The following is a 6336-nucleotide window of genomic DNA, read 5'->3' on the forward strand; positions in this document are numbered from 1 at the left end:
ACGTTGGCTGTAGAATAGATGAGGAAACTGCTGAGTTTCTTTGTTTGGAGAAGGGAATTCCTAAAAAAAACTCAAGTTGAATATGTTTTTGTGTCAGTCCTAAAATGAGACAATGATTGATATTTTGGCCTGGTAAGGACATAAAAAGAGCTGTTTGACCTTTCAAACAATGAGGACATTTTATGGGCATAGATATGTCTCATAATTATTTGTGTGAACATAAAAATAATTTGTGTGTAAATATGTGATTTGTAAATATAAAACAACATCCACAAATGCATTTAAAAGATTTTCAAACTCACAAATACATTTGCAAGTGTAAAACGGATCTGCAAATACGCTAAATATGTTCACAAATAAAAAAAAGATCAGTGAATATCTCTTTAACATTTACAACTTTCGATCAGGCATTTGTGAATCCATTTTGTATTTGTGGACCAAAAATGCCCTCGCGGATCTCAACTCTCTGTTCACGGATCTCAAATCTCTGTTCGCGGATCGTCTTTTTATTTTCGGAAACCACGTGATGGCCCGCTGATGACTACATTTCCGCATGATTTCAAAGTAAGAGCATGATGGTTTGTTTAATGCTCTGTTTTTGTATTATAATGAACAGCGGAACGTTAGATGCATTCTTCATCACCATCACCCTCATCATCATGTTATAGTGATACAGTTAGTTTGTGTTATTGGTTCAATACAGCATATCTCGAGCACCTTCGTTGATGTTGAAGTGCAGGCTATACGCCACTTCCGGGTCCCGGGGGAGCAGCTGGCAGCGAAGCAGCCCAGATAAAACTATTTCTTCATTGTTTGTTGTGTATTCAGTCAAGCGGGTCAAAGTTACAAAGCACTTCACATCTTATTAATCGGCCTAATTTTACTTTACCAGTGCAGTAATAAAGTAATCTGTAGAAAAGCACCGTATTTAGGTCAGCCTTCATAGTAGGCTAAGGCTCCATTACATGTTATAATATTCATCGTGTCCTTTCTACTCATATATTCCTGTCTATTGCTTTCATTTGTATTTAATGTTATTGTGTTTATACTTGTTTCCACACATTTCACAATTTGGGATGAATGAAGTATCTATCTATATATTATGATATCCATCTATCTATATCTGTCCGTCTATCTATCCGTCTATCTGTCTGCCTACCTACCTACGTACGTACCTACCTACCAACTAGTTGTTTTGTTTGGAAAGGTTGTCATTGTATTGCTCTTTACCAGCACCTGCAGTACAGGACTTTACATTGTAAATATTATATCAATCCATTGGTTTCTAGCATATATCATTTGCAAGTGTTTAAAACAAATGTGGGATCCTGATTTCATAAAAAGAAAGACATTCATGATTGTCATATTTTATTATGTAGGATACAGGACTGGAATTATTCTTACTTTTTACTCCACTTCATTTATGCAACAACTTTATTTAATGTTATGATTAGATTGTTTTGCTTGTATCATCCTTTGCAAATACATAGTCACAATGCTGGAAACAGGGCTGTTTCTCTGAGAGACGTAGATAACCACTTATGAGAATATAATGCATTGGTGTATATTAAACTAGCCAACAGTATACAAAGCACTACAAAAGTGTTGTCAATATTAACCATAAACATTTACATTAGTGAAATGACACATCAGTCAATTTTTATTTTTATTTTATTTTTCACATACACAGCCTTCATAGTAAGGCTACATTAAATGTTATAATATTCATCGTGTCCTTTCCACTGATATATTCCTGTCTATTGCTTTCATTTGTATTTAATGTTATTGTGTTTATACTTGTTTCCACACATTTCACAATTTGGGATGAATGAAGTATCTATATAACCCCTTGCCCTTTTGTTGTTATTTTGTTTTACTTGCTCGTAAGCGCTTTGAGCACCAGGAAAAGCGCTTTATAAATGTAATGTATTATTATTATTATATATGATATCCATCTATCCATATATCTATCTATCTATCTATCTATCTATCTATCTATCTATATATATGTACCTGCAGAGTACAGGACTTAAATATTGTACATATTATATCAATCCTATAATATTTCTTTCTAACATTTAAAGTGCTTAAAACAAATGTGGGATATTCATTTGATAAAAGTAATTGACAAAGAAATTAACGATTGTCATATTTTATTATGTAGGATACAGAACTGGACTGTAGTCAAGCAAACGTACTTAATAACACATTCCACATACTTGTTCTTTGCGTCAGTGTTTCAATGTTATATTTTATAACCATATAAATTATTAAAACAATTAAAATACATGCCCTACCGTTGATTGTGCACACTTTTGCCTGAAATTAATCTCCCACTGCCAGGCCCACGCACAGTCAATATAAGTAATTATATTAATGCATAGGAATGTAGTGATACTTCTTTATTCTTCTTTTGTATACAATTATAACGGTACATAACAGCGGAAGAAAAGTATACATATTTTTAAAAACGGTTTTGTTTTTTGTAACAGAGATTACAGATCCCCATTGACTGGGAGGCCAGTGGTCATCTGCGTGAGGAACACTGGGAATAGTTGTTCCTGTCACCCGGAGTCCTCTGAGTGATCAACAGATGGAACACCTTAATGCTAATATTGACCCAATGTTACCATCAGATTCATTTGGAAAGGACATCTACTTGAACACATTACAGTTGGTTCTCTTTACGACTGGAAATTAAGAGCAATGGATCCATGGACTACCAGTAGCAGACAAAGTATTCAGATACTTGAAAAAGTCTTGCCTTTATAGTCTTACTTAAGTAAAGGTATGTAAGTACTAGCCAAATGGACTTACATTTGAAGTACTCATTATGCTTTAAAAGGTTCTCTGTATGTGTTAAAACTTTTGATTATATAGTTGCATTAATGTGTATGTGAAAAATAAAATAATAGATCAGATAGACAGATAGACAGACAGATATAGATAGATGGATATCATATATAGATAGATACTTCATTCATCCCAAATTGTGAAATGTGTGGAAACAAGTTTAAACACAATAACATTAAATACAAATGAAAGCAATAGACAGGAATATATCAGTAGAAAGGACACGATGAATATTATAACATGTAATGGAGCCTTACTATGAAGGCTGACCTAAATACGGTGCTTTTCTACAGATTACTGTATTACTGCACTGGTAAAGTAAAATTAGGCCGATTAATAAGATGTGAAGTGCTTTGTAACTTTGACCCGCTTGACTGAATACACAACAAACAATGAAGAAAGAGTTTTATCTGGGCTGCTTCGCTGCCAGCTGCTCCCCCGGGACCCGGAAGTGGCGTATAGCCTGCACTTCAACATCAACGAAGGTGCTCGAGATATGCTATATTGAACCAATAACACAAACTAACTGTATCACTATAACATGATGATGAGGGTGATGGTGATGAAGAATGCATCTAACGTTCCGCTGTTCATTATAATACAAAAACAGAGCATTAAACAAACCATCATGCTCTTACTTTGAAATCATGCGGAAATGTAGTCATCAGCGGGCCATCACGTGGTTTCCGAAAATAACCGAGTGACACGAGTAGATTTTAGCCGAGACCGGCGGAAAATATGTCTCAAAATTCCGTGTGTGTAAAAAGACGATCCGCGAACAGAGATTTGAGATCCGTGAACAGAGAGTTGAGATCCGCGAGGGCATTTTTGGTCCACAAATACAAAATGGATTCACAAATGCCTGATCGAAAGTTGTAAATGTTAAAGAGATATTCACTGATCTTTTTTTTATTTGTGAACATATTTAGCATATTTGCAGATCCGTTTTACACTTGCAAATGTATTTGTGAGTTTGAAAATCTTTTAAATGCATTTGTGGATGTTGTTTTACATTTACAAATCACATATTTACACACAAATTATTTTTATGTTCACACAAATAATTATGAGACATATCTATGCCCATAACATTTAATGAACTTTGCATGTTGCAGGGTAACCAACCAGGAAATAGCCAAAATCACTGTTTCTGGGCAATAGCAGCTTTTTCGTCACTGTGGTAGCCTACTTGCAAATTTGTGAATGTGGTTCCTTTTCCTAAACATCAAAGGCTCATGATAAATTACCTCAACATATGTAGAGACATTTAATTTAGAGGGTATTTGTTTCTGCAAAATATTTTGAAGCTACATCTACTGTACAGTCAACCAAGTATGGAAGATTTTAAAAGGCAATTAAAATAAGGAACATGCTGTGTACATTGAATTAAAAACGAATACAATGAACGATACAAAAAGGATAAATGGAATTAAAATGAAATGGCAAATAAAGAGACATTGCATCTTGGTTTCCCTTTTTAATAAACTTTTTTTTGCAGAAAAACTCCACAAAGGGGAAATAGGCTTTACGATTAAGACTCATTACAAATAAGTTGTCAAGCTGAGTTTCCCATTCTTTGAAATAGTCAGCTTTTGTACACTGACCAAGAAGCTATTCTATTATAACAAAGTTAATTTTTAAAGTCAATCAATCAATCAATGTTTATTTATATAGCCCAATATCACAAATGTTACATTTGTCTCAGTGGACTTCACAGTTTGTACAGAATATCAGTAGGACAATACGACACCCTCTGTCCTAAGTTAGACCCTCACATCGTACAAGGAAAAACTTCCGGAGAAAACCCCCAGTTTAAAGGGGAACACGGGAGAAACCTCAAGGAAGGGCAACAGAGGAGGGATCCCTATCCCAGGACGGACAGACGTGCAATAGATGCAGTGTGTAAATCGAAGAGATAATACATTTTACAGCATAGGTAGACCAAATGTTTGGAAATGCATGTGTCTATAATAAGAAGATGAATCCACGAGGATGTCCATAATCCGGTGGGAGCCATCAGGGAAGTAGTGTGATGAGTCAGGCAGGACCACAGTGATCAGCCACGACTCGAAGTCCAGGGCTGCAGTCGGATAGTTTAAAAATCAGCTCCTACATTCTAACCCTATCGTCTATGCCTTGACCTCTGAGTGAAACGTCACGGGGTTAAGGGATAGTGGATAGGAGAATTCAAAAGGATTTAGGAGAAGAGACTGCGGTACTTTAGAGAATCCGAATGCACTTTCACTATCCGACGTGTTTATGATGCGCCAGCGGACGTCATTTTGTGCGTCTGCTGCTGTGGGGAAACTATGGAAACTACAGTTTTCTATACAGCGGACTACAACATGGATGTTTAATAAGAAGGAGCTACTACTGTGAGCTCATCTAGAGACTCTGCACCGTGCTCTGATGCTGCTGTTTTGCTTTATGAATGTGGACAACAGAGAAACATATTCTTCATGACCAAAGTTGGAATTGAAATAAAAAAGGAAAGTGAAACTTATGCCCGTCACCCTCTCCCTCCGGTCCACATTAATACTAATGATCCCAAAGATTGTATGAACTATGAAAAGATCTTAAAATCAATACAAATATATTTATTATAAACGTTAGTCCTTAACATCTATCACTGTGTATATCACCATTCAAACATCTTTTAAAAGTTGAACAAACCCCACAGTAAAGACTGTGAAATGTTGACTTTATTTGATCATTTCAGTAAAAACTAACGTTCATATTTCTCTTTTTGATTATAATACTGATGAACGTTCAAAATAAAGCGCTTTGGCAACTTACCACTTACGTTTTAAAATGCTTAATAAGCACCGTCACTTTCATGATATAATTTCTCGGTCATAATCGGTTGTTTCCGTGAACGGCCGACTGTTGAGTGACAGCAAATGCTGCGGCTGCAAGGCATTGTGGGGCAGCATTTTCGCTTCTCCTGTCGGTTAGGGAGGTCCAGTGGTTCCTAAGCTAAAGGAGGTTATAAAGGAAGTTTGAAACCTCCTTTCCTTTCATCTAGAGAATTCGAACGGCACTTATTATGGCTGCCACTGAGGGACTTCCGGGTCATTTCACTCGGTTAAGAAGGTTCCTAAGCTAAATGGACTATTCGACTTCAGCCCTCGACTCAAATCCAGAACTCAGGATAGAGGATCCAGGACACAGGACCGCAGCAACAAGATCAGCCACGACTCAGGATCCCGGCGTAGATAGACACCAAAAAGAAATTTGGGGGAAGCTGGGTTATTCGGAACATGAGAGTACGCAGGACAGATAGACAGGAGGAAAAAGTAAGGTGTCCCCCGACAGTTCAGCTAAACTAACGTGTCTACGTACATGCACACCCTTAGGATAGGGTTAGGGAAAAGAGTAAGAATTAAGATGTATGCGCCACATGGACTGGGGGGAAAAAGTGGCCCAGGGATTAATTGACAGACAGGCCCACTTAATGCGCGGCATGTATCGGCCGGCCAGCGA

This window comes from Pseudochaenichthys georgianus, chromosome 11 (assembly GCF_902827115.2).
Source record: "Pseudochaenichthys georgianus chromosome 11, fPseGeo1.2, whole genome shotgun sequence".
In the NCBI taxonomy this organism is placed as follows: Eukaryota; Metazoa; Chordata; class Actinopteri; order Perciformes; family Channichthyidae; genus Pseudochaenichthys; species Pseudochaenichthys georgianus.